This window comes from Protopterus annectens, chromosome 16.part0 (genome assembly GCF_019279795.1).
Source record: "Protopterus annectens isolate FY-2018-M chromosome 16.part0, PAN1.0, whole genome shotgun sequence".
NCBI lineage: Eukaryota > Metazoa > Chordata > Ceratodontiformes > Protopteridae > Protopterus > Protopterus annectens.
The window spans coordinates 804,102,653-804,127,656 of NC_056750.1; the positions used below are offsets into that span (position 1 = coordinate 804,102,653).

Genomic DNA, 25,004 nt, shown 5'->3' on the forward strand with positions numbered 1-25,004 from the left:
TGGCAAATGAATGGACTGATTAAGGGCCACACTGGATAACACCTTGGGCATAAAGGAAGGACTGGTCCTGAGGGACACCCTGTCAACATGAAAGATGATGAAGGGCTCCACTGCCATGAAGGCCTGTAATTCAGACACTCTTCTTGCTGAAGTGATGGCTAGAAGGAAGGCTGTTTTCCAAGAAAGGAATTTCAACTCTGCAGTTGCAGCTGGCTCAAAGGGAGGTAGAGTGAGCTTTTCCAATACAAAGTTAAGGTCCCAGGCTGGAGTAGGGGATCTCCTGAGTGGTCTTAAATTTGTGGCCCCTCTGAGGAATTGCTTCAGCAGTGGATGAGAGAAGAGGGGTGGGCTCAGTATTAAAATGTGCTGAAATGGCAGAGGTATGAATTTCAATAGAAGAGAAGGAAATGCCCTTGTGAAGCATCTCTGTTAGGTATTGAAGAATATGCGGTAAACTGGGACCTGTTGTGCCCATCCCCCAAGTTTGGCTCCAGGAACAGAATATTTTCCACTTTTCAGCATATGACTTTCTAGTACTAGGCCTCCTTGCCTCCAGAATGACATCCAGCACCTGCTTACTGAGGGATGGTAATGGAGAGCTCAGGTAATCAGCCAGGCTGCAAAATTCAGGGTTTGAAGCTGGGGGTGCAGAATCTGGCCCTCCTGCTGGGACAGCAGGGAAGGGGTCTGAGGCAGGTGCCATGCTTCCAGCAGTGACGCACTGCGCAAGAGGGGGTACACCAGTGTTGGCATGGCCAGTCTGGTGCAATGATTATTGTCCTTGGTTTGCCCTGTCTGATGTTTAGAAGAACTTTGGAGAGGAGAGGCAGAGGGGGAAAGGCATAAACTGTGAGGTTTTCCCAGGTGAAGGACAGGGCATCCACTTTCCAAGCTTGTCTGTGGGGAGTCCATGTGCAGAATTTGTCCAATTGGTAGTTCTGAGGGGAGGCAAACAGGTCCATCTCTGGGCTCCCCCATTTGTTTTTCAACATGTTGAATATCTTTGGTTCCAGATTCACTCGTGGGTTCATGAGATTTCTGCCTAGGTCGTCTGCCAGTGTGTTTAGCTTGCCTGGCAGGAATTGAGCCTGTAGGTGCACTTGGTAGCTCAAGGTTGTGTTCCACAAAGCCATGGCTAGTCTGCAGAGGGGGTAAGAGTGGGGGTTCCCCCCTGCTTGTTCATGTACCACAACAGTGGTGTCTGTTTTTACCAATAATTGTCCTGGAAGGATGTTGTCCTTGATGGCTGTCAGAGCATTCTGTACATCTAACATTTCTTTTTGATTGACATGCAGGTGGCATTTGACTTGGGTTCCATTTGCCCTGAAGCAGCTGGTGAAGAGTTAGCATTTTGAATTTTGGAATTACCAAAAAGGTGTTTAGGATAGATAGGTCCAGGATAGGACGCCAGGAGTTGTCTTTTCTGGGTACCAGAAGTCTGGAGTAAAAACCTTGACATCATTCTTCTGCTGGGACAGGCTGAATAGCCCTGATACTTAGGAGAGAGAGAACCTGCTGTTGAGCCTCTGCCCACTGATTTGGGGGTAGGTCTGGCCAACCTTTTGGGGTTGATAAGGTGTGGAAGTAGAATCTGTATCCATGGGAAACTATATTTAAAACCCATTTGTCTTGGGTAATGAGTTCCCAGTTTTTTGCATGTAGGGCGAGCTTTCCCCCTAAAGGTGCGGTCAGTTGAGCAGGGCTTGGAAGGTTTAAGGTTAACGCATTGTGACAGTACCATAGGGGGTGTCTTACTACTTCCAGCTTTGGAAATGGGAGCCCCCCACTGCTTAGGCCTGTGAGAACCTTGAGACTGTGGCCTAGGTGGTCTGCTGGGACTGAGAAGGCCTGGAAGAGACAGGAAAGGACCAATTCTTAGAAGGCCAATGCCTACTAAATTTGGGAGGTTGTACTTGCAGGAAATCTTTACAAGTTTGCATAGATTTAGCTTATTCCTCCATCTTTTTAAGAACTACTTCTGCTTTGTTGCCAACCAGACAGTCTTGGTTTAAGGAAGCATCCAGTAATTTGGCTTTAACATGATCTGGCAGAGTTTGCTCCTTAAGCCAAGCATGCCTTCTAAGAACAGACCCAGTAACAGCAGCCCTACAACATGCCTCTAAGGAGTCAAAACCACATTGCAAAGTACGTTTACCAACTTGTTCAGCAGAATGCATTAAATCCTGTAATTCTTTATTTTCAGCACAGTCAGGAATCAACATAAATTTCTGTTCAAGTAATCCAATAATATGCTGCTGGTACTTTAACATATGAAACTGGCAGTTTAAAGCCCTAAAGGCTAAAGTAGCAGAAGTGCACACCTTCTTACTCCATTTGTCCAGGGCCCTAGAATCTCTATCAGAGGGGGTAGGATTTTTGGCAGTAGTAGCCTTAATGCCTCTGGGTCCCTGAGAAATGATCTCTGGGTTTGCAGTAGGATTCTTAAAGAGGAACTTGTGAGAATCAAGTACTCTGTAATACCGGTCAGTTTTCCTGGGAACTGGAGGTAAGGTGTCTGGGGCCAGGCTAGATTCCAAGAAGGCATCATCTACAATGTCCAGTACAGGAGGGATAGCTAAAGGCCTGTGTTGAGGCAGGAGTAAAAATTCCCTATGCCTCTTTTTGGAGAGTCAGAGTAATCCTGTCTTTCCCAGCGGAAATGCTCCCCAAGAGTGTGCAAGGTTTCACCAAAAGAAAAATCTTCAGGAGGGGAAGCAGAGGGAATTAAATCCTCTGCATCAGAATCCTCATAGGTAGATAAGGGCAAATCCTGGTCATCAGAAGAAAAAGAAATTTCAGAATCCTGATCAGAAGGAAATCAGTTCTTGGTCTCTTAAGAGGGAGAAGGGTGGCTTCCCCTAATTATAGCAATAAGGTCTTCAGCCATTCTCATCATTTGTTCTTTAGGAATATGGGCATGACCATGTGGTTTGGACATCGGTTTTCTAGGCGTGGATAGAGTCTTAGGCCTTGAAGAAGAAGAAGATGGTGTCTGTTTGATATGCAAGTCATTAGGCTTGAATACACCCTCACTCAGCAGCCGGTGCCTGCACAGCGGCTCCGGACCCATCCAAGGTAGAGACATCTGTAGGTTCTATAGTCGAAGAAGCATCTCGCGGAATACCGGACTCCGAATGGGTCTCAGTAGAGGCCTGCAAATCTGAAGTAGCGGGTATCAGGGTCTGCAAAAGCACCTCACTGAGTACTGGCGACTAGGTTAATGGAAACGTCGGCAGCTTTGGACCTATGCAGTCTGTCTCAGTCTTTATCTTTATGTTTTTTCGGGATGTCAGTAGTCGGATGGCTTACCAAAGCCATTTCTGGATAATTGAACCAAGTACCGAAATAGTTAGATGCGAAAATGAACCAATGTTGAATACTACGAAGATTGAATAAGGCACAAAACCGACAGTGAGGGACATCGTGGTCTGGGACTAAGCAAGGAATGCAGTACGAATGAAAATCTTTATGAGGTATTTGCTTTCCACAAGAAATACAATTATTAACTTTTACTGACATCTGTTTAGAGCAAGAAAAAGGATCCCCAATGGGGTACTTAGCTTTTTTAAAGACTTCGGTTCTGAAACTTAAAAACAAAAATTTTAGGAGTTGGCTGACCGGCACTTGTGAACTGCTTCTGCTTCGGGCACCGCACGGCAAGAAAGACTGATGTAATGATGTCGGCTGCATGCTTTATACCCCTGACTACCTGACGTCATGGAAGAGGAGACCGCAACTGATGCAGGACCCAAGACTTGGATAATCAGGCCGGCTGAGGGCTACCTGCAAGCAGATAACCCACATGTAATGACTGCAACAGTGAAACACGAAGAACATCGGTGTTTGGCTTAATACATACGGAGACTATACTAGTTAGTAAGTAGGCATGGGCCAAGGAGGTCCTATAGTTAACTATGATAGGATAAAGGGGTTTGTTAAAAAGTTGGATGTGGATGCATCTCTTTTAACGAGGCCAGAATTTACTTTTTTTTTTTTTTTTTTTAAGTACGAATATAGGGATAGTATGGCCTTTACTAATGTGGGTGAGCCTGAAAGTGTAATAGTAATTGAAACCATGCAGTGATGGAGTGCTTTCAATAGTCTTGAACCAGGCCTCTGTGATAATGCATAAAGAGGGGAGTGGAGTTTTTTGTTAACATTTGTAAAGATGAGCAGCAATACATTAGAGAAAATGACGGACCATTTTAATATTTCTCTATTCAACTCATTCACTCCAATTGAGCTCAGGAAGTTTGCACTTAAACTTCCAATGGGTGCAGCTTACAGCTTTTTGACAGAATCAAATTATGTCTTCACATTTCAAACAAAGGTTCATATTTCTGGAACCATATGGGGTTATGAAAGAAGTACAAATAGCAAAACTCTTCAGCACAAACTATTTTTATAGTGGTAGTATTCTTTAGGTTCTAGGTCTTAAACTGAATTTTATAAGCCACAGTAAATACAGTAACTATTACATGTGTAATACTTTGTAAACAACTTACAGTATCTCAGCAACCATGCAAGTTACACACACACTGTCAAAAGCATTTTATTCATCCAGCTGAGAGCTTTCATATGAGGGAAAGGAGTTCTCTCTCTTACACTTGGCTGTGGAGACATTTAGACAAATGTGAAAATTATACCTATATAAACTGATAGCATATAAACAATATCGATTTACTTGCACTAGACAGAGATCAAATATTAATACAGCTGAGTTTGCTACTGTGTGAGCTTTAAGACAAAATATTTTAAAAGGTTGTACATAGCATGGTTTTGGAATTATTGATGCAAATATGAACAAGCAATATTTGATGCCTAGAGGCGTCAGTAGGAGTTAACCTGGAGGTGTTACTTGGATGGAAGGAGTTAAAATGATCTGTTTGTGTACATCACGTGTACATATTTTTTGCTACTATCATCAGTCCAACATCAGAAGAAAATGCTGAATTCCTGCCTTCCCTTAAGCCTCACTCCTTCTCCTGAACATTATTTCTGCATGTATTGTTCCCACAATTTCCATTTACTTGCATGTAATTTGCTCTCTCTCTTTTATAGAGGTCACTCTTCCATTTCTTTTGTAATATTCAATACCTCAAAATACAGTTGGTATAGACTTTTATTTCCATTTTCTAGTAGTTGCTTTTCAGCAGCCAACAGAATGATACTTAAGGCCTTACTATGTCTAGGCAATTCAGATCCTGTATCCCAGCTCAAAAGAATCATTCTCTTAGTCACTTGATCACCTAATATTTCTGACAGTGTGTTCTGCAGAAAATTTTTTAAATCTGCCAACTCATTACACTCCCAAAACATATGCTCCCAGTTATGTCTTTCTTCTCCATCACACCTCCAACTTTTGTTATCTGGTGAAAAATTATTTGAAGTCTGCTTGGGGTATAAAAATACCTATGCAAACACCCAAGCAAAGATCCTAAACCTTCTGGACCTGGTTGCATACTTGGGAGCCATTCATATGTCTTCCCATTGCTTCCTTGAGAACTGCTTATCCAACCTCTCTTCCCAATCTTTTCTAACCACCTCTAATTGATTCCTATAGTTATCATGCAATGTTTGATGTCCCCTACTAATTATTCCTTTTGTAACAGCTGTTTCCATGCTGGATTAAACTAAAAACTCTACGAGAGCAGGTCTTTCACTTAAAATCCTCCTATCTCTTCTTCTCTTAGCCTGTACTCTGAGATCAAGCTCTAGTACAGAAGGCAGTCTCTAACCTGCAAAACAAATGTCTTCTTGGCCTCATCCCACTCTACCCCCTCCTGTTTGAGTTACTTGCTCCCAATATTTTGGCTCTTTACCAATTTTCACCAGTAAATTCCTGCCCCCTTCTTGCCTATTTTCTGTACCCATACTTGCAATCATCCCTAGTGGCAAAATCTCCTTTCTCCATTCTCGTATTGGCTTAAGTTCTTACAATACTTTATGAATATAATATTCTACATGGCTGTTAAGAATCTACATTCAAAAGCCCACGCACTCTCTTTCCTGAACGTACCCCTTTCTTCATCATCCCTTTTCACTTTAAATTATAGCCTTCCATTTGTTATGCATATGAGCCTCAACGCTGTAGCTCTAAAACATCTCTTCGAATCAGGTAAACCTAAACCATCTTGCTCTACTTGAAGGATCAAGTTCTCATTTAACTCATGCCCTCTTTCCCTCCCAGATAAATTCCTTTACATGGGTGCTGGAACCATAGATCCGGGGGGGGGGGGTGGAGCCCCACTCCCCCACTTTTACAGCTGCAAGACCAGTCAGGAAAAATTAATGAAGTGGAGTTTTCACGCTAACGTGGATTCACGTGTGGAAGTTAAACTAACTGAACTAGCTGTTCTTGTTCTCTTACTGCTCTGTGTTACAGGAGTTATGCTCCCGCTGTTCTGTTGGTGCTGCCAGAGGGTCTATGTTATAACAGCGAATGATCAAAAGATCAAACGCTGTTATATCAACCACAAAAGAATGAAACCAAGAGTGTACAGCCAGAACAGCATTTTTTTTCCCAGGGAAATAATTTGCTGTTCCCAAAAAAAAAACAAAAAAAACCCAAAACCCCCACACTAAACAATATTTTAAATGGGTGGCTTTGTCACCCACACCCCCCCATGTGTGGGGCTGTGCCCCCCACACCCCCCTACTTAAATATACCAACTCCGAGATCGCACTATAGTGCCGAAAACAGCAAAGTGATGGAAGTGGCCAAGCAACTTCTTTCTCAGGGAAAGAATTCGCTTAAAAGCTGCTTAATTTTGCATTTGACATTTACAGTTCGATGAAGATGCATTCGACATAATGAGTCTTCGTTCTTCTGACAGGAACCCCTGCCAGAGCCATACAGAAAGGAGGTGTGTGTGTGTGTCTGTGTGTAAAATGCCCCAATTAGGTATACCTGGTGGTTAGTGTTACTCAGGCTCAAACAAGAGCCTGAATTCTCCACCCATACCACCACTTATGATTCAGGGAGTTGAGTCCATAGCTCTCAACTGTCCAGATTTTCACAAAATATTTGGCTCATACTTTTGGTCTGTTCCTGGAATCCGCGGTGGTGCAGCAGTAGCGTTGTTGCCTGACAGCAAGAGGTTCTCCCGTTCGATTCTCGGCTGGACTGCGGGGAATGCCTTCTGTGTGGAGTCCGCATGTCCTCCCTGCGGTTTGTTGGACGTTCGAAAGACATGCGTAAATGGGCATGCCTTCGTTGAAGGTTGGACGTCGAGCTGGCACCTCGGCATTCGTGAAAATCTACTGCCAATCATTAGCGGACCGGAGTTCCGCTGTGGTGACCCCTAACCGGGAAAAGGCGAAAGACAAAAAAACTTTTGGTCTGTTCTTAAAATCAGTGGGTTTCTGGAAAATCAGTGAAAACTGAATTCACTAAAGAATGATAGCCCTTTAAGTTTGTCTTCTCTCTTTCAGGAAACACATGGTAACATATAACACTTTATTTTAGCAACTTTCTAAAACTATACAAGCAATATTTAAAATGTGTCCCTGGTTTTGACTCCCCCCCCCCCCCCCTCAAATTTTTTTTGGCTTTTTCCAGATTTCTTGTGCTGCGTAGTTGGGAGATTTAGTTGAGTGTCAAGTGGATTTTACAAGGAGCTGAGAGGTTCAGGGAAAGAGAAGTTTAGTGCTACTTATGCCAAGTCATTTGCATTGTTAATAGCTTTTGATACAGAAGGCTGTGGGTTCTACTCCCACAGTATGCAGATGGATCGCTGATACTGTACTGTGTTGTGTTTTAAAGGGAGTGGATGCTGCAGTCCTATGAATGTCCTCCTTTGGAGGAGTTACCTAGTAACTATGCTTCTGTTATCAGTTTGCCATCCATTCCCCATTGCAAAATTACTAGCTTATTTTTTTTAATGTAGCACAGGCAATTTATTCTTCAAGGGCAACAGGCACTTAATTTGTAGATGAAACAATGAAATGCAAAATTGTTTGCTAGCAGCAACCTCTTCATTAGTTACAGATCCCTTTAATGTGGAATTATTTAGATGACTTTTACTTCTGCAGAGATTTTGCATATTTACTGATATTGATGGATTGTAATAAAAGAAGTTTCAGTGGCCTTTTACGGCTGAAATTTTCTGAAATGGGGTCATTTTGTTATTGGTTCATACACTTTGTTTCAAACTACAAATTTAAAACGCATTCTAACAAGTGGTGCTGTATTATACAAGGAATATAATGTAACATAATCAGGAAGGTAAATCAAAGAATGCATACATGTATGCTTGCTCAGAGGATGCAGGAGATCAAAACAGAGGAAAAGACCAGTCATCAATAGAGTCCTCCAGGGTTCGGTGCTAAGACTTTCTGTTTGGCATATACATCTCAAAAGTACTAGGAAATACCAAAAGGCTTTGGCCGACTAAGTTTGAGATGACTGCAAGCTAGGAGCAGTTATTCAATCCCCAAATGACTTAACCATCATGCTTGTTTGTCCCAAACAATAACTGGTGCCAGAAACATGAATTGAAACTAAACTCCAAGAAATACATCATCATATCCTTTGGGAAGTCATCTACTCCAGGGAACTGCCAAACTGACAATGCCCCCTGAGAATTGACCCAGTTGTTTGGCATTTGGGAACTTGTGTGTACAGTGACCTAACGTTTGACCACAATATGCCCAGATTAATAAGAAAGACTTTTTATATTGCACAGCTTATAAACAAATTGATTGTGACTAGATCTAGAGATGTTATTGTACCCCTTTACAAAGCCCTCATGAGGTCAATCATTTTGTATAATGCCCACTTTGGCATGCATCTGTCCAGACCCATGTAACAATTGGAATACCCACAGAGATACCTTACTAAAAAGATACAAGTCCTAAAAAATAGGTCTTGGATGGACCACCTCAAAGATTTATCACTATACTCAATATCCTAAAGAGTGCTTAGAGGTGACATATCTGGCATACAAAGCATCCTACGACCGAATACAGATGGACCTGCTGAACATCAAATGGCATCATTAATACTCAAGTCCAGGTATCTAAACTGAATATCGTGGAGAGATGGATATATATCACAGAGGCTACCACTGTCCCAGAACAGACTATCCATTCAAGTAAAACAAAGCTCATCCCTGTCCATATTCAAATGCAACTTGGATCTAAGGATGAGTAATAGAAAATGTACTCCAGGACTGCCCCTCATGCCACTAATGGATAGAGGCAGTTCCTAAATGCTGAATCCCTTACATGGTTCCCCTCAAATTATCTATAGTATGATCACATTTATTCTTACTAGGGCTAATATACAATTAACAGCCATGGGATAGGTAAGACCAATCAGGAAACGTTAATTGAAGCACCTAAATGGAAATTGGCTAAGCTTAAAATGTCCTCCAAGTGAACCTATGTTGTGGTAGTAAATAGTTTTAAAAAATTGCCCTTATTAGATCACTAAGTGCCCCTCTCACCCTCTGCCCCCTCCAGTCTTCAACAGCTTCTGGCGCCTCTGTTCTTTTAAAGCTTTATTAATTACTGATCACAACTTCTTCCCTGGTTGACAAAAGTATGCCTGACCTATATACAAGACAAAAGCCATTTTCACTACTTGTATCTTACTATCCAAATCCATAAATAAGAGTTTCCAGTTTCTCCTTTTTGTATTATCTTTTGTTTTGTTTCACCTATTCTCCATGTATCCTTAGCTGCTATGACAGAAATCCATACTATTAAATACTTCATCTTATGTCCCCATAAATATTGATATTGCTGAACATATCTGTGTGTGGGTATGTAAATTATGACTATAGCCTTTGTTTTATCTTCATTAATGTTATATCCCGAAAAGACTTGAAAACAGTCTCAAAATATTCCACACCACTGACATGTCATTTTCTGGATTTGTCAGGTACAAATAGCATCTGCAAATAGTCAACTTTTCTTGATGTTTTTCAGTGTCTCAGTTTCTTTGCTAGTGGCTCTAAATATAAAGCAAATAATAAAGGGTAAAGAGGACACCCCTGTCTGTTTCCTCTGTTCAAATACAGCTTGTGTGACAAAACTCTCACACTTTAATTCTTGCCTCCAGTCCTAATTTACTTTATCACGTCAAGGAATGCAAATGCTTCCAATGCCCTACTCAAAATCCCAGCTTACACTATGAAATGCTTTCCCTGTGTCAAGATCCACCAACAACACAGGCATTTTCTCACATTCTGCTTCCCCCTGAATCACCATTGTTCTATTAATGTTGTCAAATGTTTGTCTCCTCCGCAAAACCACACTGATCTATATCCATCAATTCTGACACACTTTCCACTCTTTTAGTCAGTAAATGGGTCTATATTAAGCTGGGTCTGATGGGTTTTTGCCATTATTAGGTAACACAGTCACCACAGCTTTCTTCCAAGATACTAGTGCTTCCCCCCCTCCTTTCAAAAGGCGCATAAAAAAGCGAACGCTGATTGATCGACCTAATTTAAGCGAAAGCTTACAATCTCGAACAGTCAGATCAGCGATTTTTTTCCCAGGGAAAAAAAAATCGCTGATCCAAAACACATACACACAACACAAGCACACCAAACAAACAGAAATCCACACACATACACCTAAAATCTGATACCTAACCCTACACTAAACTATGTACACACCACTAACTACCCACTTACCTTAACCCAAACCCTAACCCTAAGGTCCGTCACTATCGCACACTCACCTCACCCACTACTCCCCAACCCTAACTCACCTAAATCACCCTAACACTCACATCCACACAATCGCACACTTACCTGAATCCAACCGGTAACTTTCCACCAAAACACTGAAAATACCGAAGCAACAGAAACGGACAACCGAATTCTTTCCCTAGGAAAAAATTCGAGTTTCTGCTGCTTCGATATTTTGCAGTTTCGCAAAAATAAGTTCGATCAATTAGCGTTTGCTTTTTTAAGTGTTCGAGGATATAATATAGACCCTTTCAAAATACTGCTGAAGTGTTAAATTCTTCCAGATCTGTATAGGATCATAGGAAGTTAGTAGGCTATTGGCCCAGAGGCCCTTATAAGCCTAGCCAAGAGTTTAGCCCATGTTTAGACAAGTCAGCACCCAAAATCTCTGTCTAGCAGGGACACAGGTGGAATCTCAGGGGTGTATTTTCTGTTTCCCATCCAGTTATCCAGGTTGAGCTTAAACAGGGATAATGAGGTACTCTGCTTGACGTGGAGAGGGAGTCTATTCCACAGATGGGGGAGTCTCTGGGACACATCTGTCTAGCCAAAACGTCCCATTGATGTCACAGACCAGGTTGAGGTCAAACGTGCGAGTTACTCTAGTGGAGCTTGTCTTGCGGATATGCAGCAGTCCCACCAAGGCGGGGTCTGAGATGATTTGTATGCCAGACAGAGGTTACCTCTGAAGAGTCTGTATGAAACTAAGTAGAAGGGACAGGGCTTTTACCTATTTGTGTATGGTAGATGTTTGAGGCCCTGGATTCTCCTGGTAAGGAACATCTCTGGTCTTGCCAGCTGCTGGATTTGCTTTGTGAGGTACATCCTGAAGGGGGAGTTGTACTCAATAATTGGCCTTATAAGGGAAGAATACAGGGATGTTATGACCTCCTTGTCCCTGAATGAGATACCCTTACTTATGAGGTGGGCCATGTAGAAAGCTTTCCGTACAACGGAAGTAACATGGTGGTCAAAAGTCAGGTTATCAGCCTTGGTGCCCAAATCCCTCACAAATGAATGAGTGCTTAGGACGCTGTTGTTAATGTGACACTGCCTGATTTCAACAATTGACTAAGTTTCTGGTGTCATTCTAAGGAGAGCCAGTATCTGTCTGCCTGGGATGAGATGATTGACAGACCTCGATGCTTTGCCAGAGATGGCCTGCATCTGTCAACCCTGGGCTTCTGGATACTGGCTAAGGCTCTTGCCACCCCTATAGTGCCTTTTTTAGGTGGTGTTCTAAACATCAGATTACCACCATAACAGTTACAAAAATGCAATCTGAGGGTCATGCTGCTCAACGCTAGAAGTCTAAATCTCAAAATGCACTTGCTCGAAGCACTCCTTAAAATGGAGAACATCGACATTTGTGCTGTAACAGAGACCTGGTTCAAGGCAGCAGAAAGTACCCCTGCACTACCAGGCTACAATTCATTCCACCTTTTCGCCCCAGAACTTGGACCAAAGCTCCAAAGGTGGTGGTGTTTCCATATTCATAATGGATGCACGCACACCTCCAGACTGGTAGCCCAACATAACGCATCAGAGATACTTCAGGTGCTGCTAACTTTGGATAATACAGCGATAAAGGTCATAGCCTGCTATAGGTCCTCAACCATGTCCCAAGACTCACACTCCACGCTCCTAAGCACCCTGCAGAATATTAGGGTCCAGCCTAACACAGTCCTATTGGGCGACATCAACTACACCTCCATTAACTGGGAAAACTACTCACTTGCCCAGCATTTCCTGGAATTCATCAATTCCAATGCCCTGAACCAGCTCATTCTTACCCCCACTAGAGGTAACAACATCCTTCATCTAGTCATTACTAACATGGGCAACCATTGCTCTACACCAACAGTCTCCCTAGTTAGATCAGACCACAAACTAATCACCTTGGAAATCCACATTCCCCCCCCGCAAAGGTAACCACCATGAAAAACTTCTCCAAAGCTAACTTTGGGCTCCTAAAAACAGAGGTGCCTAACTTCATGGCACCCATGCAAATGGAGAATAGCTGCATGACTGCCGAATCATACACTAATGCACTGTACGAACACGTACACAAATGCATGGATCTCACCATACCCAATAGAACCAAGAAGCGCTCCTCCAAAAAAAAGGAAGCCAATCTGGTGGTCCCCTGCCATAAACAAACTCTGCAACAGAAGAGGGAAACTGATGCAGAATAAGGTGAAATCACAAGACTGGAAAAACTCCCTTATCAACCTCAACAAAAAGTTGAGATCCCTCATCAAATCCTCTAAAGCTATCTATGAAAACAGAATTGCAGCAGATAGTAAAGACCACGACAAAGCCTTCTATACTTGTGTAAAGAACATCCACGGCAATACCCAGATTTGCTCTGAGCTACTGCACAATGGCACCACCTATACCAAGCCAATAGATATTGCCAATGTGCTGGCCGACAGATTGTGTCAACTTTACCCCCCCCCCCCAAAAGGGCCAATCACAATACCAGTAGATTGCCAGGCACCCAGTATTACTGCTGCACAGGTTAAAAAGTACAGTTGTGTACACGTACCATAAATGTAGATGTTCGAGTGTATTCACTGTTGCAGTCATCACACTTGGGTTATCTGCCAGCAGGTAGCATTCAGTCGGCCCGAATACCAGAGACTTAGTATTTCTGCGTCAGTTGTTGTCGCTTCAGGACTGACATCAGGTCGTCAGGGGTATAAAAACAGGCAGTCGATGCCATTACATCAGTTTTTCTTGCCCCAAATGTCAGGAGCCCCCAAATAGGGAGCCAAGTTATGGTGGAAAAAACACCACCAGTAAAAAGTAAACACCAATAGCCCTGTAAGGGGTGAGTAAGACAAATGGAGGAGGAGAGGGAGGGAGAGACAAGGGGGTTGGAGGGTGGGAAACCAGGACTGCAACAGTGAACTATGTTCTTTGTGTTTCACTGTTGCAGTCATCACACTTGGGTCGATTCCCAAAGCTGAAGAATGGGTGGAGGCAGTCAAGAGTTGGGGCTGGCTAGTATGCCCTGCAGGACTGGTGTTGCAAAACCCGCCCTGGATTTGCAAAAAAAAAGATAGGCAGGTGGTAATGCTTGGTGAAGGTGTGAACACAACTCCAAGTAGCAGCTTCCAGAATGTAACTGGTAGGGACTACTCTGAGAAAAGCTGTAGAGGTTGAAGTTGCCCTAGTGGAAAGCGTTCTGACCCCGAGGGGGTGGTTTCCCAAGGTGTTTGTAGCAGAAATGGATACAGTGTGCTATCCATTTGGAGATGGTCTGTTTTGATATAGCCTTGCCCTCTGCCCCTGGTGCAAAGTTAACTAGTAACTGGTCAGATTTCCTGAAGGGCTTAGTCCTATCAAGGTAGGATCTGAGCTGTCTGTGCATGTATAAAGAGTGTAGGATCCTTTCCCCCTTATTTTGAAGATTAGATACAAAGGTGGGCAAATGGATAGATTGGTTGAGAGCCACACTGGACATCACTTTAGGCATAAAAGTAGGGTTAGTCCTGAGGGAGAACCTGTCAGCATGAAAAATAATGAAGGGTTCCACCGCCATAAGTGCTTGTAGCTCTGACACTCTTCTAGTTGAAGTGATGGCCAGAAGCAAGGCCGTTTTCCAAGAGAGGAATTTTAACTCTGCTGACACTGCAGGCTCAAAGGGGGGTAAGCGTGAGGTTTTCAAGCACAAACTTAAGGTCCCAAACAGGGGTAGGGGCTCTTCTTGGTAGCCTTAAGTTAACCCCCTCTCAAGAACTGTTTGATGAGAGGGTGAGAGAAGAGAGGTGGCTCAGTGCTGTAATGAGCAGAGATGGCAGAGGCATGGATCTTAATGGAAGAGAAGGATAGGCCTCTGTGAAGTAGGTCTGCTAGGTAATCCAAGATGACAGGTAAGGTGGGTTGTGCTCTATCCGCTTCTTTAGAGTGAACCCAGGAACAATACCTTTTCCACTTATCAGCATAGGATTTCCTTGTACTGGGTCTTCTGTTCGCGAATGCTATCTAGCACCTGCTTGCTTAGGCTGGCCACTGGAGGAGAATTCAAGGAATAAGCCAGGCTGCAAGGTTCAGGGTCTGCAGTTGCGGATGCAAGATCTGTCCCTCCTGCTGAATGAGGAGGGTTGGGATCTGGGATAGGTGCCATGGTAGCACCGATGACAGACTGCGCAGTAGTGGATAACAGTGTTGGCATGGCCAGTCTGGGGCAATCAAGATTGCCCTTGGTTTTTCCTGTCTTATCTTGAGAAGTACTCTTGTAAGAACAGGCAGAGGGGGAAATTCATAGATTGAGAGGTTTAACCACTGGAAGGATAGGGCATCTACTTTCCAGGCCTTGCTGTGAGATACCCTGGAGCAGAATTTGCTGAGCTAGTGATTGTAGGGGGTGGCAAATAGGTCCACCTTCGGGGTACCCCCATTTCTGGGTTAGAAGGCTGAGGGTGTTGAGGTCTAATTGCCACTCATGTGGGTCTATGAGATTTCTGCTTAAGTAGTCTGGCAGAAAGTTTTGCTTGCCTGGCAGGAATTGAGCTTGCAGGTGAATCTGCAGAGCCAAGGCAGTGTTCCACAGGTTCATGGCTAGCCTGCAGAGGGGATAAGAGTGGGTTCCCCCTGCTTGTTGATGGACCACATCACTGTGGTGTCGGTTTTTAATGGAAGGGGTCCTGGTGATAGTAGGGATCTGAAAGCTGTCAGAGCATGCTGAACAGCTAGCATCTCTTTTTGGTTGATGTGCAGATGAATTTGGTTTGGGCTCCAGTGGCCCTGAATGCACCTGCCGTCTAGATGTGCACCCCAGGCATAATGTGATACGTCTGTGATTAGGGTCTGGGCAGTGTGGGGCTGTGTAAAGGGAAGTCGCTTGTTGTGGTTGCATGGTGCTGCCCACCAAAGAAACTCTGTCCTGAGACAAGGTATGATAGTTTCCAGGTCCTGAAAATGTTGGCACCAAAGATTTTTTTTTTAAGTACTATTGAAGTTTCTTCATATGCAGTCTGGCATATGGAATTAATAGAATGCAGGAGGACATGAACCCTAGAGCCTGCAGGATTTTCCTTGCGGATAGCTGGGTTTTGGTGATGATTTGAGCAACGTAGCCTGTCGGATAGGCTTGTTTTTTTGGAGTAAGGAATGCCATCTGAGATGCTGTGTCCAAGCTTGCTCCCAGGAATACAATTTGACTGGGGACTAGTTTTGATTTATTTTCGTTGACAGTGCACCCCAGGGAGGTTAGTAGGTCCTATACAAATGTCAGGTGCTGCAACAGCTTTTCCTGACTGTCTGCCTGAATCAGGCAATCATCCAAGAAAGGGTAAATCTGAATTTTTCCCGGTCTGCAATAGGCAATGGCTGGAACCAGGCATTTTTGAAGACTCTGGGAGCAGTGGATATGCCAAAAGAAGTGCAGAGAACTAATGATGCATACATCCTGCCCTGAAATGTAGATATTTCCTGCAGGAGTCCCTGATAGGGATGTGCAGATAGGCTTCCTTTAGGTCTAGGGTGGCTAACCAGGCATCTTTGGTCAGCATAGGAAGAAGCTGCTGTAGGGTGAGCATTTTGAATTTTGGTACCACGAGGAAGGTGTTTAGAATGGATAGATCTAAGATTGGGTGCCAGGTGTCCTCTTTTCTGGGTACCAGGAAAAGTCTGGAATAAAAACTTTGGCCTACCTGTTCTGCAAGAACAGGCTGAATTGCCCTTATGGAGAGCAGGGACTGAACTTGGTTTGTGCCTCTGCCCACTGGTTTGATAGAAGGTCTGGGAAACCTTTTGGGGATGGCAGCGTGTGGAAATAGAATTTGTACCCCTGGTATACTATGTTGAGGACCCATCTACCATTGGTAATGGAGGTCCAGTTTTTGTATGGTGGTCAAGTTTTCCTCCTAGGGACACGAGCAATTGGGCAGAGGTGAGGAGTGGAGCTGAGAAGTCACTGTGAATTCTTTCCATAAGGGGGTAGCTTAGCACTCCCTGTTTTAGAAGTGGAGGTACTCCATTGCTTAGATCTCTGCATACCCTGAGACTGTAATCTGGGGGGGGGGGGGTCTGTTTCCTCTGGGTCTAAGTTGAGACGGTCTTGAGAGGGCTGGAAAGGACCAATGTTTCGAGGGGTAATTCCTACCTAATCTTGGAGGCTGCACTTGCAAAAAATCTTTGACTGTCTGCATAGACTTAGCTTTTTCTTCCATTTTTTTTTTAAACCTCTTCTGTTTTGGTGCCAAACAGATTGTCCTTGTTTAAAGGAGCATCCAGTAATTTTGATTTGACATGGTCTGGCAAGGTCTGCTCCTTAAGCCAAGTATGCCTTCTAAGTACAGAACCTGTGACTGCTGCCCTGCACGATGCTTCTAGGGTGTCAAACCCACACTGCAGGGTAATGTTTGCTGACTTGGCTTGCAGAATGTATAAGCTCCTGTAATTCTTTATTTACTGCACAGTCAGAAAAGGCAGATCATTTTTGCTTAATAAGTTCCACAGTATGTTACTGGTATTTCAGCATGTGGAACTGACAAATTCAATGCACGAATGGTGAGAGTTGCACAGGTGTATACTTTTTTACCCCATCTGTCTAAAGCTCGGAAATCCCTATCCGAAGGGTGGGATTCTTAGCTGTAGTTGCTTTTATTCCTTAAGGTCCTTAGGAGGTGGCCTCTGGGTCAGCAGTAGGATTTTTGAAAAGAAATTTGAGAGAGTCAGGGACTCTGTAGTACCGGTCTGGTTTCCTTGGAGCAGGGGGTGAAGTATCTGGAGTCAAACTGGATTCCATACAGAAATCATCCACAGCATCCCCAAAACAGGAGGGATAGCTAAGGGTCTCTGCTGTGGTAAATCTAAAAATTCCCAGAGTCTCTTTATGGACTGAGGATAATCCTGGCATTCCCAGTGGAAATGCTCTCTCAAGGTATGTAGGGTTTCACCAAAAGAAAAATCCTCTGGAGGGGAAGCAGACGGAATGGATTCCTCTGCATCTGAATCCTCATAGGCAGATAAAGGCATGTCTTCATATTCAGAAACCTCAGAGTCATCGGACTCTTAGTCAGTTAAAGCTGCTGGGGACAGGTCTCTTTCTTTTAGCAGGGGAAGACTGGCTTCCCCTAATCAGCATGATCAGGTCTTCTGCCATTTTAAGCATTTGAGATTATGGCAAGGAAGCAGGTGATTGAGTTTGGGTCATCGTTTTTTTAGGCGTAGCTCGCACTCTTGGCCTAGAAACTTGGTAGTTTTAGAAAGAACTGAAGACGCGAAAGAAGTAGTCAGTTTGTGTCGAATATCGGTAATGCAAAGAACTTCCTCAGAAGCCGGTGCCTGCACAGCGTCTCTGGACCCATCCAAGGTAGAGACATCCATAGTTTCAGTAGTCAAAGAAGGGTCTCGCTGTATACCAGACTCCAAATGGATCTCGGTAGCGGCCTGCAAATCCATCGAAGAGTGCATCAGGGGCTGTGAAAGTGCATCACCGAGTAATGGTGAACTGGCAGCTAGCTAAACGGAAGCGTCGGCAGTTTTGGACCAGTGCAGTCTGTCTATCTTTATCCTTGCGGTTTTTTTTTTTGGAAGATCAGTAGCCGGATAGCTTACTGAAGCCATTTAGGAATACGGAGATCAAGAACAAAAGTATAACTACAATAAGGGTCTGATGACGAATAGTTCGGGAGTTGAACAAAGCACAAAACCGACAGCGAGGTACGTTGTGGTCTGGGCCTAAACGGGTGTTGCAGTAGGAATAGAAATCTCTGTGTGGTATTTGCTTTCCACAGGCGAGACAATTGTTAACTTTTTCCGACATCAGTTAGAGCAAGAAAAAAGGATCCCCAATGGGGTACTTAGCTTTAGAAGACTTCAGGATGATTCAATTTTGGAAAAGAAAACTCGGGTAGCGGCCGACTGGCACTCGTGCGAACTGCTTCTGCTTCGGGCTCCTCGGCAAGACAGACTGGGGTAATGGTGTCAGCTGCCTGTTTTTATACCCCTGATGACCTGACGTCAGTCCTGAAGTGACAGCAACTGACAGAAATACTAAGTCTCTGGTATTCGGGCTGACTGAGAGCTACCCGCTGGCAGATAACCCAAGTGTGATGACTGCAACAGTGAAACACAAAGAACATCAGCACTGTCCAAGGCCAAGATTACAGTTTCTATGGGACCTGATAATATGCCTGGCTGTGTTCTACAAGAATTATAGAGTGAACTGGCACCTCTCACCTGTGCCCTGTTCATTCACAGCCTCACCTCAGGCTTTGTCCCTACCAAACAGCGCACTGCTACAGTCATCCCTCTCCACAAAGGAGAAGAGACTACAGATCCTGGGAACTATCGCCCCATTAGCCTAACAAGTCTGATATGCAAAGCTAGAGAACGCATCATCATGGATGTAATAAACAAGGATACAGGGAATTTCCAAACTCTGGATCCCCCACAGTTTGGTTTTGTGAAGGGTAGATCATGCCTGCTCAAGTTGGTCGACTTCTTTGAGTAAGTCACCAGAGCTGTGGATGAAGGCAAGGTGGTTCATGCAGCTTACCTTGATCTGGCCAAGGCCTTTGATACCATTCCCCACTCAGGAATCATAGAAAAACTCACTAAGCTAGGCATCAACCCCGACATCACTAGGTGGGTTGCAAAAGTACAGTTTTGTACCTACCATAAATGTAGAGTGCTAATACAGCTGCAGTCATAACAGATAGGTTCTCCTGCCGTCAGGCGGGTCCTCGGTCGGCCGAATTCCAAAGTCTAGGTCTGGTGTCGGTTGTCGTCGCTTCTTCCCTGACGTCAGTGCGACAGGGGTATAAAAGAACCAGCCGACGCCATTTTCTTCAGTTTTTCTTGCCCCAGATGTCAGGTGCCCCCAGAAGGAAGGCAATACATAAATTTGTGTAATAAAGCAATGCCATATAATCAAAACACAGTAGTTACAAGCAAATACACCATTAATGAATACCCCAATCAGGTTGTATGAGGAGGTGTTAGCCAATAGGCCTGTCCCAAGAGGGGAAGGAGGGAAGGAAACCTGGACTGCAGCTGTGTTAGCACTCAAACATCTACATTTATGGTAGGTACAAAACTGTACTATGTTCATCGTGCATACCGCTGCAGTCATAACAGACGGGTAGAATCCCAAAGCTAAGAAAGGGGTGGTAGGCACAAGGTGGAACTAGGAGGAGCCAGGATGCCCTGCAAGACTGCAGTGGCAAAGCCTGCTCTAGTTTTGGAGCATAATGGTAGGTGGTAGTGCTTGGAGAAGGTATGCACAGAACTCCAAGTGGCTGCTTCCAAAATATCTTTGGTAGGAACTCCTCTGAGGAAAGCTGCAGAGGTAGCTGTGGCCCTTGTGTGGAGTGAGATCTGATGCCTGCAGGTACAGTTTTGCCATGAAAAGAGTAACAAAAGCGTATGCAGTGGGCTATCCATTTTGAGATTGTCTGTTTGGAAATTGGCTTCCCTTGAGCTCCTATAGCATAGGACATAAAGAGCTGTTCTGATTTTCTGAAAGGCTTTGTTCTGTCCAAATAATAACGCAGTTGTCTGTGGATGTCCAAGGAATGTAGTAATCTCTCCCCTTTGTTTTGAGGCTTAGGATAAAAGGTAGGTAAGTGTATAGCCTGATTCAAAGCTACCCTGGATACCACCTTTGGCATAAAGGACGGGTTGGTTCGTAAGGAAATCTGTCCTAATGGAAGATGATAAAAAGGCTGCACAGCCATGAGGGCTTGTAGTTCAGATACCCTACGAGCTGAGGTGATAGCCAGAAGGAAAGCTGTTTTCCAGGACAAATATTGCAAATCTGTTGAGGCAGCTGGCTCAAAAGGAGGCAAAGTCAGCTTTTCTAGAATGAAATTGAGGTCCCAAGCAGGTATTGGTTGTTTCCTTGGGGGTTTTATATTCTTAGCCCCTCTGAGGAACTGTCTTAAGGGGGTGAGAGAATAAAGGTGGATCAGTGTTGTATTCTGCAGAAATGGCTGAGGCATGGATTTTGATGGAGGAGAATGAAAGTCCACTGCTTAGCAGCTCAGCTAGATACTGTAATATTTGAGGTAAATTCAGTTTTCCAGGATTCTGGCCCTTTTTCTCATTCCAGGCACAAAACCGTTTCCATTTTGCGGAGTAAGCTTTTCTAGTAGACGGCCGTCTGGCCTCCAAAATGACATCCTGCACCTCCTTGGAGTGTAGGGTCTGTTGTGATGTTAAGGAATCTTCCATGCGGCCAGATTGAGTGTTTTCAGCTGACTGTGAAGAGTTTTGAAGCTGTGTTGAGTCAGAAGAGGCGGCATTAGAGGTAGGGTCCATGGTGGGGAATGCGTCAGGCTCCTCAGGAGTGGGTACCAGTGTTGACTTGGCCAGTCTGGAGCAATGAGAATCATCTTTGGTCTGTCTGCTCTGGTTTTTAATAGAACTTTGGGCAGCAGAGGAAGAGGTGGAAAGGCATAAACTGTCACTGCTGTCCAACTGAAAGAGAGAGCGTCCACTCTCCAGGCCTTTGGATGAAAAGTCCTTGAGCAGAATTTTGTCAATTGGTGATTTTTGTGGGAGGCAGAGAGATCTATGTCTGGCCTTCCCCATGCCTGAATTATCTCTGTAAAAACTTGAGGATGCAACTTCCATTCGTGTGGATCTGTCACATTTCTGCTTAGGTTGTCTGCCAGCGTGTTTTCCTTGCCTGGCAAGTACTGTGCTTGAAGTTCGATTTGTAATTCCAGAGCCATGTTCCAAAGTGACATGGCCAGCCTGCATAGCGGGTATGAATGGGTTCCTCCCTGTTTGTTTATGTACCACATTACTGTGGTGTTGTCTGTCCTTATCAATAGTTGACCTGGATGCAGAAGGTCTTTGAAAGCTATAATAGCATTTATTACTGCTAGCATTTCCTTTTGATTGATGTGAAGGTGCTTTTCTTTTTGGGACCATTTGCCCTGAATGCACCGATCTGTCATGTGCCCCTGCGTAGTCCGAGGCGTCTGTTGTGATGACTTGATTTGCTTGAGGCTTGCAGAATGGGAGACCTGTGTTTGTTTGGCATGCTTGAGCCCACCACAGAAATTCCTTTTGAAGACATGGAATTAGTGGTATTATTGTTTCCAAACTGTGGCTGTGTTGAGACCATAGGTTTTTCAGGTACCACTGAAGTTTCCTCATATGCAGCTTTGCACATGGGATTAGTAGGATGCAAGATGCCATGAATCCCAGAGCTTGCAGGATTTTCCTTGCAGTCAGCCTGGTGAAATTTGCTAGTGTTCTGAAGTATTGAGTTAGTTGCCCCTGCTTCTCTGGCGTGAGGTAGGCCATCTGGGTGTTTGTGTCCAAGTTGGCACCCAGGAAAATTATTTTCTGAGAGGGTATTAGCCTTGATTTCTTTTTGTTGACTGCGTATCCCAGAGAATTCAACATTATTACATAAGCCAGATGTTTCAGAAGTATGTGCTTGCTGTCCGCTTGGATCAGGCAGTCGTCCAAATATGGGTATATTTGTATCCCTTGAAGTCTGCAGTAGGCAATTACTGATGCCAGGCATTTCGTGAATACTCTGGGCGCAGTACATAAGCCAAAGGGCAATGCAGAGAATTGATAATGGGTTGAACCTGCAATAAATCTGAGGTATCTTCTGCAATTTTGTCTGATTGGGACATGCAGGTATGCCTCCTTGAGGTCCAATGTAACCAGCCAAGACTCCTTGCCCAGCATGGGAAGAAGCTGCTGTAATGTGAGCATCTTGAATTTTGGTACGAGTAAAAATGTGTTTAGGATGGATAGGTCCAAAATAGGTCTCCAATCTTTTCTCTTCCTTGGTACCAGGAATAGTCTGGAATAAAAACCTTGACCTTGTTCGTGAGTAGGTACCTCTTGAATAGCTTTCATGTCCATGAGATCTGAAATTTGTCTTTGTGCCTCTGCCCTTTGATTGTGTGGCAGGTTTGGCAGGCCTCTCATTTTTGGAAGGGTGTGAAAATGGAATCTGTAGCATCTGTTTATAATGTCCAGGATCCATTTGCCTTTTGTGACAATATGCCAATTTTTTGAAAATAATGCCAGTTTTCCACCTAAGGGTGCTGCCATTTGAGCCTTGCTTGGCATGCAAAGGGGAAAGTCATTGGGCTTGCTTTCTGAATGGCTGCGAACTATCCTCTCCACCTCTTTTTGTAGGAGCATGCCATTGTCTGCCTCTAAACGATCCTTGAGATTGCCCTCTGCCCCTCGGGCGCCTGTATCTACCTCTTTGGGGTCTGTCCGTGGCTGGAAAGGACCAATTTTTGGAAGGCCAATTTCTACTGAAACGTGGAGGTTGTACCTGTAGAAAATCTTTCACTGTTTGCATTGATTTAGCCTTTTCCTCCATTTTCTTTAATACCTCCTCAGCTTTAACACCAAATAATACATCCTTTTGAAGAGGGGCATCTAGTAATTTAGCTTTGACATGATCTGGTAAGGTTTGTTCCTTGCGCCAGGCATGTCTACGTATCACTGATCCTGTAACAGCAGCTCTACATAAGGCCTCTAGAGCATCAAAGCCACATTGCAAGGTATGTTTACCCACTTGTTCTGCACTATGCATCAAATCCTGCAACTCCTTCAAGTCTGGTTATTCAGGTTGTGACATTTTACTTCTCAATTGTGATAACAGAAACTGTTGGTACTTTAGCATATGGAACTGGCAGTTTAATGCCCTCATGGTTAAGGTGGCTGAGGTGTATACCTTTTTTCCCCACCTAAGGATCTGGAATCTCTCTCGGAAGGTAATGGATTTTTAGCAGTGGAGGCCTTAATTCCCTTGGGGCCCTGTGAGATAATTTCTGGGTCAGCCGCATGGCTTTTGTATAAAAATTGGTGCGAGCCAGGAACCCGGTAGTACCTGTCAGGCTTGACTGGGGCTGGAGGTAAAGTATCCGGGTTAAGGCAGGCCTCCGAGTACACATCATCTAAGACAGGAGGTATAGCCAGAGGCCTGTGCTGAGGTAGCAAGAGAAAATCCCTAAGCCTTTTCTTGGAATCGGAGTACTCTTGGCCTTCCCAGTGGAAGTGTTCCCTTAAGGTATGCAAGGTTTCCCCAAATGAGTAATCCTCTGGGGGGGAAACAGAGGGAATGGACTCCTCTGCATCAGAATCTTCAAAAGGGGAGTAAGAATGTTCCTGTTCATCAGAGTGCTCTGATATAATGGAGGCCTGGTCAGAGGAGGGGGATTCTTCCTCCACTCTGGGCCTTTTGTCCGGGGGGGTTGAGAACCCCTGATAAGAGTAATTAAATCCTCAGCCATTTTAAGCATCTGTTTTTTAGGCATGGGGCCTGGAGAAGGGCCCTGTATAGCTTGTCTCTTAGAATGCATGGCTGCTTTAGACTTAGAGAAAGCCTTGATGGAAAAAGAAGAGGAAGGTCTGAAGACACCTTGAGAGGAGGCAGACCTGTCTACATTTTGAGATTCACCAAGAGTGGCTTCGGTATCTGTAGTCGGGGTGTGGGCCGAGGAGCCTGCGACCTCGGGCACAGAAGACACTGCCAATGAAGTGTCGTCGGTAGTCAGGGGCTGCGTAGGCGCCTCGCTGAGAACTGGACCACCTGTAGTCTGCTTTGGCGTGGTGTCGGTAGAGGCCGCGGACCTCGTGTGTCGGCCCTTATCTTTGCGTTTTTTAGACAAAACTGGAGTCGGAGTATCCGACGACATAATATAATTAAATTTTTTGCCAAAATAATGCTGGGCTTAACTCCCGACGCTTAATGGTGCGTTTGTTGAATGTAGCACAAAAATGACAGACCGAGACGTCGTGGTCTGGGCCTAAGCAAGGAATACAGAGGGAATGAAAATCCTTATGCGGTATTTGCTTCCCACATGAAATACAATTATTAACTGTCTGACATCGGTCTGAGGCAAGAAAAGTTTCCCCAACGGGGTACTTAGCTTTCAAGAAGACTTCGGTTGCAAAATTTTAGTAATTTCAGGAGCTGGCCGACCAGCACTTGCAAACTGCTTCTGCTTTGGGCACCGCGCGGCAAGAAAGACTGAAGAAAATGGCGTCGGCTGGTTCTTTTATACCCCTGTCGCACTGACGTCAGGGAAGAAGCGACAACAACAGACGCCGGGCCTAGACTTTGGAATTCGGCCGACCGAGGACCCGCCTGACGGCAGGAGAACCCATCTGTTATGACTGCAGCTGTATGCACGATGAACATCTGGCTCAGAGATAGAACCCACAGTGTGAAAGTAGCTGACTCCAAGTCAGACTGACAACCTGTCAAGAGTGGAGTTCCACAGGGTACGGTCCTGGGTCCTCTCCTGTTTGGTATCTACTTCGTTGAAGTTCAGGTCAACAAGAAGGGACTCTGGA

The 25,004-nt window shown here is 44.5% G+C and overlaps 1 protein-coding gene across 1 annotated transcript in view; it reads right to left on the reverse strand.

The window, feature by feature from the left end:
* The window catches only part of FKBP15 (FKBP prolyl isomerase family member 15), a 1,242,294-nt gene that overhangs the window by 565,494 nt on the left and 651,796 nt on the right, over nucleotides 1-25,004 (reverse strand). The window lies entirely within an intron of this gene.